The following is a 13,138-nucleotide window of genomic DNA, read 5'->3' on the forward strand; positions in this document are numbered from 1 at the left end:
TTCAGGAAAGTGGACCTTGTCACCACTACACAAGGAGATTCTAATAGCTTTTCTTTAGAGCTACTGAAAGATTAGGAATGAGATCACCCCTGGAGAGTCGCACACTGGAACCTTGACTTCTCCACTACTTTGGAATGTAGCCACATACCCTTCATCTCGGCCCCGTGCCCTCTGACCACTTTCAAAAGAATATCCACATTTGGGGCTTGCTCCTCATGGGCTTCCTAAAGGCCTTCTTGTTCACGGATTCTAAAGACCGTCAACTTTGACCTTCCTTCCGCTAAGACATTTGCAACGTGAAAATAAATTCATCTTCATGCAAACACCATTCCATGTGTCCCTGAACAGTTAATAAGATTTTATAAATTTTTATCGATATGCTCATCATTTTGCTCACAGCAATGTCTTGTATTTTCATCTATATGCACCTTGTATTCTTCTAAGGGCGGAAATCATTCAAGAGTTTTACTCCTAAATCAATGTAGGGAAAAAACCCCAATACAAAACAGAAACAAAACCACAACCAGGGGAGATTAGGGGGAAAAAAAAAAGCCCCACCCCTGCTGGCCTCAAGTTGATTTCTAAGGCAGTAACTTTTAGTAAAAGAAAAAGAAAAGAATTTTTTTCTTCAACAGGTACTTAGATTATCAAAGCACTTTTAAAACACAAAGTTGGCAGGTTTAAAACACTGCATTTAGGGAACAAGATTTTATTTATTTGGAAGTATATGCTCTCTCTGGTTAAATAGAGTGTTTAAAAATTATGAAATTTAATTGTAATTTAAATTACGAAATTATTCTCAAGAGCAAATTCCTATATTAATATGTAACATCATATTCCCAAAATACATTTTTATGGTTGTTTGGTAAAAATATTAATATAAAAAGGCTGAAATCAACTGCAAAATATAAAAAGGCTGAAATCAACTGCAATCTTAAGAATTATAACCTTATGCTTCACTGTGAGATTAGTAATGCAAATTCTAATGCTTAAAGTAATTCTGAAGAAAAGATGTATCCTCACTAATGATATTTAGTTATGGTTTTTCTCAAAAATATTTTATAAATAAAAATCTACCACCCACTCCACCCTCAGTAGCCTACCCACCAGAAAAAAAACGGACCCTAAGAAATGTGTCACCATGCTGATAAGTGCACCTTCAAGCACCTGAGATGGAACTAGCCCCAGTGACCTAGGGCTACAGGTTAAGTCTACTCACACAGTTGAGGTTGATGGGCAAACAGCTGTCCTGTATCTTGAGACACACATTAGCCTCCTGCCTTCCCTAGCCTCATAAGCAGCTACTTAGAGTTTGAGTTTTATGCAAGAAAACATTGTAAAGCCTTCAGTGTTTTACTGCAGCAGACTTCTGATTCATTCCTGTAACACATTTAACATGAAACAGAGTTGAGACAGTTAAAATTGACTGTGTACATATTAATTGTCTAAAATTTTAAGGAATGCTTTCACTATTACAGCTACATAAAAAGCATTGTTGAGGTAAAATTAATAAACACATTTCACTTGGTATTTGACACCAATGTATAATACAGCAATATGTAACCTTACCAGATAGATTTCTCTTCACCTGGCCTCAGGCTAGGTGAGCAAGAATTACTTTCTAAATAACCATTTATATACCCAAAATAAGCAAAACTAGGTATTTTTCTGCTTCTCTAAAGTTTATTTAGCATAAACAGCCAGAACTAAAGAACAACTTTTACAAACAGATAGTCAACGGGGATGACTTCAGTGTCCCCAGTAATACCCCTTGGGATCCTCCTGGGTAGGGAGAATGAGATCCTTGGTCCTGCTTCAATAGAAATAAGGGCCGGGTTTCTGACATTCATTATGAAAGTTTATAGCACATTTACCCACAGATTCAAATTTCTATAGCAGCATTATTACTACAGATTTATCAAGCGTTAGAAGGCTTGTCTGCATCCAATCAAAATGTCCTAGAATGTGCGGTAACTACTTCCCCTACATGTATCACATGGGCCTCAAATTTCTACAAAAAATTTTAGGAAATACTTTAGCACTTCACAAAGTAAACTTACTATTTATAACAGCAGCATGGTTTAGAAATACCATGAGAATTAACATCCCAATACTCAAATTTCACTTATTCTTAAAGTATTACTTAACACTGAAATAAGCTACTGCACATTTGCTTTGCTATAAAAGACAAATGTTCATTTATATTCTACTTATACTGTGCCTATAAATGATTTAAGAAATAATCCAAGCCTCATAAAAGCTGTAACTTGATGGCGTAACCTTCACACAAGTTGAAGTATTTGCCCAAGAGTCTCCCCGTGCTGCCGCAGAACTTAAACTGTCTGAGTGAGCCTACCGTCAAACAGGACGGCTAACAAATGAATGGTACCAACTTGGGCTGTAAAACAGAAGTCTGCTTTCTGTACAATAACAGTAATGAACATCTGATGAGTGAGGATGGTGTAACAGGCCCCATCCTGACAATTTTACATGCATGCTTAATCCTCGTTCCACCCTCAAAAGTGGGTGCAATGATTACCAACTCTTTATAGATTATGGAACTGAAGAGTCTGGAGATGCTAGAAACTTGTTTAAGATCACATAGCTAGGGGCGCCTGGGTGGCTCAGCGGTTAAGCGTCTGCCTTCAGCTCAGGGCGTGATCCCGGCGTTATGGGATCGAGCCCCACATCAGGCTCCTCCGCTATAAGCCTGCTTCTTCCTCTCCCACTCCCCCTGTTTGTGTTCCCTCTTTCGCTGGCTGTCTCTCTCTGTCAAATAAATAAATAAAATCTTAAAAAAAAAAAAAAAAAAACGGATCACAGAGCTAATAGCAGGCAGAGATGGGCCTTGAATCCAGATTTATTGGTCTCCAAAGCCTGGTGCTGCAGGCATCAAGCTAGATTACAGGCAACAGCAGTCCAGTGTCCTGACGAAACACACCCAGAATGGGAACCGGACGTTGCTCCCCATGGGAAGGGTGGCACTAATGAATGAGTGCCATCATGCAACCAACAGGATGGCTACAAAGTCAGGAAAGCCATCTCTCATAAGAAACAACTGTGAGTAACCTAGAGAAAAGACATTTTGAAGGGCTGTTCAAGAGGAAAAAAGAGCAGGCTTAACTCATGTGGTGCAAACGCAAAGAATTTGAAACAGTGTGACCAAGTCTCAGAAGACAAGTTCCAGCTAAATACAAGACACTTTCTGATGCTAAGGAATCCAACAGCTGGAACAGACTCCCTCCTACATTACTGAGTCTGTGCAATTCAATGCTTGAACCTCAACTACCACAGTAATAACAGATTCAACCAAAATGACCAAAGCATGATGAAATTCCTCGTGAATGCAGGTTTAACAGGGAATTGTGTATATGAGTCTCAAAGTTACTTCCCCACACACTGCTTATTACAAAAGGGAAAATAATAACCCTTTAAGTGGAAGAACCTGGCACATACCACATCAACCAAAAGATCAAAAGTGAGTTATCACCGATGACGGGACAGATGGACATGCTGCCTCCTGGCGCGATGCACGGAGCAGCACAGGTCGCTGGTGGCGCATCCCTGCCAACACTACAGCTCCTAAATTTAATCACAAGGACACAGCAGACAAACCCAGACTGAGGGATTCTGTGAATACATGGTCACTCTTCAAATAATGCCAATGTCCTAAAAGACAGAGAAAGGCAAAAGAAGTGCTCCCGACTCAGGGACAATAAAGAAGCATGGTAACTAAATGCAGTAGGTGATTCTGGGCTGGATCCTGGACTGGAGGAAAATGAAGGAAGGAAGGACATGCCGGGAAAAATGAGAAATCCGAAAGTGGACTGTATTAGAGAATTCTTTTAGACCAGTGTTAAATTTCCTTTATTTGATAACTGAACTATCTTTGAAAATACAAGAACGGCCTCGTCAAAACATGTAAATATTACACGGTAAAGGGACAGGATGCACACAACTTACAGTCACACGGTTCAGAGAAAAGTAATACGGAGAGGAGGAGAGTGAATGTGGCAAAGGGCTAACCGTGGGCGAATCTTGCCAAGGGGTACATGGGAATTATTTATATTATCAATGTAACTTTCTATAAATGTGAAATGATTTCAAAATAAAACCTGAGAAAAATAAATATTTGAAGCTGATGTCCTAAGGATTCTGAAGACCTAACAAGTGGATCATTTTCCCAATCTGATCTCCATATACTCAGAGTCCAATCCAACAGCAATCTTAAGTCATCTTTGATACCTATGTGGTGACTTATAATAGTGCTCTGGTTTAAAACATCCAATGCTGAGTGCTGAATGACACGTGCCATTCCACATGATGACAAGGTGTGACTCCATGGATCTGAGTCAAGTGCATGTCTACCTCCTCCCAACCTTGTTACCCTGCTGCAACCTTCCCCAAGCCACACTGCAGTTAAGAGAAACAGACCTCTCGCACTGAATGACTGCTATTCTTCAACTGGGAATAGAGCAGAAGGGGTGCCTCCTGGCTAAAAACTCCAAGTTAATTTCTGCTTATGCCAGGCAGCAAAGCAGAATCAAACAGGAGACGAGTGATTGACAACATGCAAGGAAAACAGTAAAACAAACATCCCTCCCCAAACAAATAAAACTTGATAATGCCAATAAAAAGCTGACAAAGCACACATTCACTATAGAGCACCTGGAAAAGACAGGCTAACAGAATGTTAATAACTGAGAAGCTAGCCCCCAAATTGGTAATACACAAACATTTTAGTGGCATGAAGTCATAAAATAAAGAGGTAGGAAAAAAGAGAGAAAACAGCAAGGGGGAGCATGTAGAAAGTGTGAGAAAGGCCCCACGTGGACACACTGCTAACACCCAGCCCGCCTTCTCCCCAGTGTCTTTGCGTATTTTCCTCCACGTTTTCACTTCGGTTTAGCCTTCTACTGTCCTCTAACTCACGTACGGTAGGGTCTTTGTGCGACTAACAGCTGTAGGAGCACAGCTCTGACTACAGTATAACAATTTGCATCTTATACCCATACTCCTTTCTTTTTCTTGCTTGTCAAGAGGCATAGAACAATAGTCTATTAGGAAAAATCTCACAAACAATTTCCTTTGGAAAGGAGTGGAATGATAGCACATGTCACTAGCTCATAGTCTAACAAAGAAGGCAGGAATTGGAGGGGTCGATAACCAGCAATTAGAAAGTCAAGGCTGAACAAAGATGACCCGGGAAGAAGGGATGAATTTTAGTCTCTTACACTCAATATACTCTCCATCAGGTATGAACACCCTGTGGCACAATACTTACTGTATTTTAGCTAATTCCAGATCAGCTCTGTTACAGAGCTGTGGCCTTCCTCTGGGCAGGTTCTCTGTCAGACTAATCTCTGTAACCCAACAGCCAACACTACCTTGTTTAAAGAATGCCTCACTGCAAACAGGCAAAGGTACTTTATCCCGACCCCATCCCTGTGTTTGATCCCATTTTCTCAGGCAGCACGTTTTCAAATCCTCTGTCCACCGGATCTATGCACTAGCTTACTAAATCTTCCTCTGATCTCAATTCAAACTCCAGTCTCTGAATGCTGCAGGTTGATGCCCTTTTAATAAAAGAATCAGAATAATCCACCTTGTGAAAGTTGACTAACTCAAACCTAAAATTTAAATCAATTTTGAACCCCAAATCCCTAATTTAAGAAATATGGGATGTGAGGGGCACCGGGGTGGCACAGTCAGTTGAGCATCTGACTCCTGATTTTAGCTTGGGTCATGATCTTGGGGTCATGAGTGCTCAGCTCAAAGTCTGCTTGAGATTCTCCTTCTCCGCCCCCCCCCCCAATAAACGAATCTTAAAAAAAAAAAAGAAAAAGAAACATGGAATGTGTAGATGGACATTTGTACGCATACATACATATCTGGGAGGGCAGGAAGCAAGTTTTTAGGCATTCCTTGCTTCTCGATCAACTCTTACCTACACTGCCAAGGAGATTATAACATACATTTTTTAGCAAATATAGACACTTCATTAGTCATTAAGTCAGACCAACACAGTCTGCACCTGAATTTCCAAAAAACCCCTCACACGCACACACACACATATATGTGTGTATAGATATATAAAATCATAAACCTTTACCTGTAGCTTCTTATGTAGACCCTTCTCAGACCATACTATGTAGGTCCCAACTCTGAGAGAGGAGGTGCTGTAGAAAAAAATTAAAAAAAGGCTCCAAAAAATAAAACTTAGTATGAGATAGAAATACCAAGGGGTAGGGGACAGGAAGTACTGCAAAATAGCCATGGTTCAACAAGCCCATTCAAAATTTAGCTTATTCTTACAAGCGAGTTTTAAATAAGGAATACCATTTAAGAAGAGGTTTTATAGTTAAGATTAAAGGTAAGTAGCTTTTTTCGGGGAAAGGGAGAAGATAAGGAATACAACAAAAGTATAAAGAATAACAGAATAAGAGCTGACAATTCAACTTTTTCCCTATGACAAATTTTATCCTTTTGGTCTCATACAGGTTTTTCTGTCTTCCCTCCCAAAACTAAGAGACAGAGACTGACATTTTAACTAGAGCAAAGTTCTGACTGCTAGGTTTCTACACACATATGCACACAAAGGCTTGTACTCAAATGTTCACAGTGGCCTTTTTTATGACAGCCAAGCACTGGAAACAGTCTAGATATCCATCCAATGGGGAACAGACAAATTGTGACACATCCACACAATGGAGTACTTTTTAGCAATAAAAAGAAGTGAAGAACTGATGAACACACCTCACACGGGTGAGTCTCTGGACCACTATGCTAAGTTCAAGAAAGACACAAAGGTCCACATAATGTGTGATGCAAATCATAGGAAATGCTAGAAATAGCCACCAGACAGAATGGAGGGACCAGGGGTGGGAGAGGAGGTTAACTCCAAAGGGACACAAGGACACTCTCTGGGTAACAGAAACGCTCCACATCATGATTGTTACGGTGCTCGTTTAAATACGTTCACTTGTCCTAACTAGAACTGCGCACTTCAAATTAGTAAGTTTCATGGTAAGCAAATGGACATCAATAGAGCGGATTTCTTAAAATAATGAAATAGGACAAAAGAAACAGCCATTCTGATTGGAGACTTGAGTGAGTCATAGCTACGTGAGGTACAAGTTTACAAGTTCAAGTCACACCAAGAGGAGCCACATAACTGACCAGTTCAAGTTCGTGAAAGTATCTATGTACTACTAAGTAATTATTTCATTTTTTATATCTTAAAATAACTTTCTAAATAACTGTCCTCATTTAGATGTAAGCAGAGAAACAAACTTTCCCTTTCTTACCTTTGTTCTCTATCCACTTCTTTTATCATCTCAGTACCTTGAAAATGATTTGGTAACTCGAATAAGATCAACTTGGACTGCTTTTCATTTATTTTTTATTTTAATTTTAAAGTAAGCTCTACATAGGTCGCCTGGCTGGCTCAGTCGGTGGAGCATCTGATTCCTGATCTCAGCTCAGGTCATGAGTTCATACCCCGCATTAGACTCTACACTGGGTGTGGAGCCTACTTAAAAAAATAAATAAAATGAATGAATGAATAAATGAATGAATGAATGAAAAATAAAGTAAGCTCTAACCCCAACATGGGGGGGTGGCATGAACTCACGACCTTGAGACTGAGAGTCACATGCTCCATTGACAGAGCCAGCCAGGCACCCCTGGGACTGCTTTATAAATAATACACATTGTTTTACAATAAGCAAACGCATGAATAGGAGCTTGAACAAGTTCACCATCAACTTTTAAAGCTGGGGGGAGGAAGCTTATAATTCTAACAAATTCTACTAAATATTATTTCCTGGTCCTAGATTTTCAAGTATGACTGACATGAATTTATTGCATTTCAACAAAAGATACCCCCAAATAAAGGCAACAGAGCTCATTGCTTTCATCAGGAATTGCTTCTGAACATTTACTGATTCTTCAGAAAATACAGAGAAAGCAGTTTCCTCATATTGCCTTGCTCAATCCTTAAAGTTATGTTACAAAATAATTCATGCTCCTAAAGAGTTTTCAATTTCTCAAATCAAAGCTCCCATTTTTTTGAGCAAGCAAGAAAGAAAAAGATCTTTCTCTTGAAAAGATCAGTAACGAGTATTCAAATATAAAACCTAAAGATAAACTTATAGTAAACTGGGTAATTTGAGCCAAGAGAATTCTTCAGGAACTTAACAAGAATTTAAAAGTATTTTTAAGGAAAATTATAATTCATTTCAAACATTTTAACTTTTTACCACAAAGTTCAAATGCCCAAAATAATAGCTACTTTTTAGGAGTAGCCTTTCATTTTAAACAATTTTCCTCCATTCTCGTAGTATAATGGTCATACCAATATTACCAAGATACGATACTCCCAGACGTACACATTCCGTGAACCCACTCATGCATCTGCTGACTCTGCAGAGCTGTGAGGGATGAAACAATATAAGACACAAACCTAGCCTCAGTGAGTTAGGTGGGATTCTTTCCACTTACAAGTCTGAATAAATTGTTACTACCCACTCAATAAAAAATGTTATTACTGAATAATTACTGTTTTAATTATTTATTTTTAAAGATTTTATTTATTTATCTGACACAGGGTGAGCGAGCACAAGCAGGGGGAGCAGCAGAGGGAGAGGGAGCAGCAGACTCCCCACTAAGCAGGGAGCCCGAAGCGGCACTGGATCCCAGGACCCCAGGATCATGATCTGAGCCGAAGGCAGACACTCAACCGACTGAGCCACCCAGGCCACCCCTGAATAACTGATGCTTTAAATACCATTTTTAGTTTATTATATTCTGTTCAATACAGAGTTGATTTTTTAAAAAGTTTCCAACAACCATGAAAACTTTTTTTCCCTACAAATCTTTTCATTAATCCCAGTTAACAATTACCGTGCATATAAATACTATCTGTTGCAAGTGAAAGAAATATATGGAGAAAAGTAAATGCAAAAACAGCACTGCTGAGAAACACAGCACATGATAATACATAAGTCACTTTCCTAATCAAAGTTAAACCACTTTAATTCGCCCCATTACAATCCGGTAACACTAAATGTTAGAAGCCATCTGTCTTGCTCACCACTGTACTTCTAATACCTGACACATGTGCATTAAACAGGTATTCCAGGCACTCAAATGTTTATATAATGGGTTAACACGTGACTTGCATTTATCCACACCACAAAAACAAACCCTCAGCCTCTTACAGACCAACCAGAGGAAATTCAATCTCCAGGTAAAAACCAAATTACCAGTCTTTTTCATTTTAATGTTTAGGCTCAATCAGGGAATGCAATGTAGAACACACCAATCTGATTTAAATTAGCAACTTTCCTCCTTCCAGGCCATTAAATAGTCAGTAGATTAATCTATAGCAATCTAAAACTAGTCCGCCAGATGAGGAGTCTGTGTGTTCAAGGCTTTCTAATTTATCTCCATTCTCTTCAGGAATTCAACAACACCCACGGGTCACCGTATACAAGTATAACCCATGTGGTAGTCTCTTTTTCACTTCATTAAAATACCTACATGTATACTCTTCACCACCTCTACTGCTAAAGGACGTGCCAGTAACTTGACTAATTTTCAAGTCTCCCTTAACTAGAAACAAAAGTTGAACAAAAGCAGAAGCGTATTAGCTTCAGACCTATTTAAGAGGAGTAGACCCCAGAATCTGCACTGATAGTGGTTTCCACATCACACAGAGATCATCTTGGTAACTTTCAGTTCCTATATTAGTGATCCCTGACTTAAAATTGTTAAGCAGGCCTGAATCAGTCATTCCAAGATCAGACTTTTCTGTTTCGAGGTGTGGTTATAAAACACAAAACAAACTGCTCAGCACCATAGTCTGAAGCCGTTTAGCATTCAGCTGAAAACTTCCTACTTCAACAATGGGTCCTGTAATAGCTCCTTGGTCTTAAATCTTAAAAAGTCCAACTGGCTCCAGCTCTGGCCTCAGTATATTGCTAGGAAGTTAAAAGTCCCAATGACCTGGCTTTAAGTCAGCCAAAAGCAAAGACCAAGGAGAGTACGATTCAAAATTTCAAGAGAAAAGCAGGTTTAAAAAGAGTTCTCCTGAACTGATCTCTAAACATGGATTTCCCTATATAACCTTTACATTAGTGTTTCTCAAATACATGGATTAACAACATCAGAAAATCACAAATTCGTAGGTCCTAGCCCACACCTACTCAATCAGTTTCTGGAGACTTGAGACCAAGCATTAGCACTCTAACAAGCTTCCAAGAGATTCTTAGATTCAATTTTGAGAACCACTACTTTAGATACACCCTGGGAAGTATTATTTTAGCACAGAACACAGCAAATACATATTTGTAGCTGAAATGAAAATGGGTTTCAAACCACTGTAAAGCTGGTAACTTTAGGATAATTTTGGTCAACTAAAATTAGGTCAAAAGATGCATCTCAAAAGTAATCTGTCAAAAAACAATGGTTTCCCACTATAAACTCTAGAGAACCACTATTTAAAATTTAAGGAAGTGCCTTCCGTTGACTGGACATAAGCAAACATGGTCTGTAAGTAACCACAGTAGCTGGCAGGGAACAAGTGATTTTACCTCTCCATCCTTCAGTAACAGACATGCTAACTATCATAAGAATGGTATTGGCAGACATCTGCTAATCAGAATTTGGGGCAAAATTTTTAGTAAAACTTTGGGGAGATGGGGGTTCAAGTACAGGAGGAATTTTTCAAGATGGTATGTCCTGAACTAAAACAATACTCTGCTTGCAGGGTGATGATGGGCCATTTTAGAGGCTTTCCTCTGAAGTGCTGGAAAGGCGCTGTGACTGAGCAGGAGATGAGCACAGGCACCTCCAATTTCAGGATTACAGAATAAAACAGTTCTCTCCTACTCATGCAGTATCAAGAAGACAAGAGACAGGAATACAAACTCTGTCTTCAATGAAACAGGAGAACACTGTCACCCTGAACCACAATCCATTTACGACCACAGTGAGTGAGTGAAGGCCTGGCAGATGAGTTACTGGAGGGAGGAAAAGCCAACTGGCCAAAAGCAACGGGATCAATACAACATAAGCCATTTGCCCCGGGGGAGAAACCTGGAAGTTGTTAGAAAAACAAAAATTTGTATCAAGAAAATTTAGATCTCCCCTCTGCTCACCAATCCCACTCCTACACAGAAGAGCTCAAATTGCAAGCAAAGGCAAAACAGTGCATGTAACTAAAAGGATCGAAAAACCACTACTTTTTGAAAGCCTCCTTGCAGCAAGCACTCAATTAAGCACCTCACCTTTTCAAAATTTTCTTTAAGGAATTATACTTTTCAGCACTTCACACATTTAAAGCACGTATGTGATACACACTTCTCAAAATTTTGGAGATGCACACTTGGCTCATCTTTATTTATATAATCTAAGTGACAAAACCAGTCCTCGCTGACCTCACTCCTCAGAACTGTCACATACAGTGGAAACACTGTGGCACCTGGGGGAAAAGAAACACAAATTTGGAGAGTCAGAATCCCTGGCTCCACTCTCTCTCTGCCTCGATTATTTTGAGGGTGCGCACCAATCAACAAGAGAACATGGTCAACACCACCCTCACATGCTAAGACAAGCCCTTCTTCACTGAGAGGGCTATTTTTCAGAGACAACTGAGAATTTAAGCTTTTTCCGCATTTCATCCTTTTTTCACAGAATAGGTAACACATGCAACCGGCACGCAAGTGCTTGACTTCACAGAACAAAGCTACAGTACCTCTACTGTGCCTGTATTATTCCAAGATGCTCACATTTTGCAGAGAATGAGAATGTCTATAGTTAATGTGGCTTCTTTCCCTGCTTTTTCTAGAGTTCTAGAGCCAACTACAATGCAATGAAGATATTCAGCAAAAGGATGAAATGTCATTCAGAGCAGATATTCTGATTAGGCAAATGTAAATTATGAAATAGATCTGCTGGGATTAGGATTATTTAGAACGCTCAGCTGTGGCTCCCACTGTACAGAAGCTCTGGGGCACGGTTATCTCACTGGCTGCCGGCTCCGTACTTTGGACATTACTAAAGACTTCGTTGTCTCTTAACTGTTGAAGAAACTACGCCTAACAAAGGACAGCAATACACAAAATATTTTACTGGGAGTACAATAAAAATTCCACCTCTTCCTATCTAACAGTCAGCTTCCTTTCCCTCTGCTAAAAACCTGACGGTTACTAAGATTCATGTAACACACAAGATTTCTGGTTAGGAAGAAATATGTTTGTCTTCCTTAAGTTACTCATATGTACTTTTTGTTGTCTTAAGATGTATCATACATTTGCAATCTAATGACCACAACCAGCAAGCTGAACACAATTCTGAGTTATGCAGCTTTCCCATTTTAAGAATTAGGGTGTCCTGAAAATACAAAACAGCTTCTATTCCAATTTGTCCACTGAATTATCACTGTAAATAATTTGGTCTTAACTTGAGAAATAAGCTTTCTGTATCAGCACAGAGCACAATTTCACATCCAAGAATGTTATCATTTGTTAACAGTAATGGTCACAGTGAGGCATTAAACACTACGGAAAGTTGGGATGTGTTTCTTAGTAGAGACGCTGAAGAACAAACTAAGGGTACTGATGAGAAATCAGCAACCCTCGGTGCTGTTTTTCTTTAAAATATTTCACTCTTGATTTTCCTAAGAAATTAAGACAGCAAAGTAACATTAAAAATTTTACCTAAATGAAACCCATTTGGTGAAAACAATTAGACAAGAGGTGCTGATAACCATTTCCTTCAAAGAGATATTTAATTATTCTGAGAAAACTATCTAAATTATTAGAAGACTAAAGTACGGCTTGGAGTTCAGTCACACACAGACCAGCAACTAACATGCAAATTCCTCAGAGATGCCTGTGTTGCTCCCCCTTACCCTCCACACAGCTTCTAGTTTCACATGCACCCTCTTCACTGTTAAAAAAAAAACCCCAGTCACCTCAGAGGTTACTATACACATTCTACTGACTAAAAAGACAAGACCAACGAACTCCTATACTTGGATGTATTTGCTTTGATGACTTTCTCTTCCTCCTACTTGCCCAATGGGGTCACGCCCACAGAGACCTTACCTTCTGAAGAAAAACCTAGGATGTGA

At 39.3% G+C, this 13,138-nt stretch overlaps 1 protein-coding gene across 10 annotated transcripts in view; it reads right to left on the minus strand.

The window, feature by feature from the left end:
• Positions 1–13,138, minus strand: part of ZFAND6 (zinc finger AN1-type containing 6) — a 68,184-nt gene that overhangs the window by 33,232 nt on the left and 21,814 nt on the right. For 2 of the 10 annotated variants that reach the window (XM_048220381.2, XM_048220366.2), the window contains exon 2: positions 1,220–1,380. The exons of 6 other annotated variants lie outside the window; for them this stretch is intronic. The gene's annotated coding sequence lies outside the window, so the exon portion shown is untranslated. Of the gene's footprint in view, positions 1–1,219; positions 1,381–6,112; positions 6,180–13,138 lie in introns of all 10 variants that reach the window. 2 more of the 10 variants (XM_048220377.2, XM_048220373.2) reach the window with 1 other exon arrangement.

The sequence above is a fragment of the Ursus arctos genome, unplaced genomic scaffold (assembly GCF_023065955.2).
Source record: "Ursus arctos isolate Adak ecotype North America unplaced genomic scaffold, UrsArc2.0 scaffold_28, whole genome shotgun sequence".
In the NCBI taxonomy this organism is placed as follows: domain Eukaryota; kingdom Metazoa; phylum Chordata; class Mammalia; order Carnivora; family Ursidae; genus Ursus; species Ursus arctos.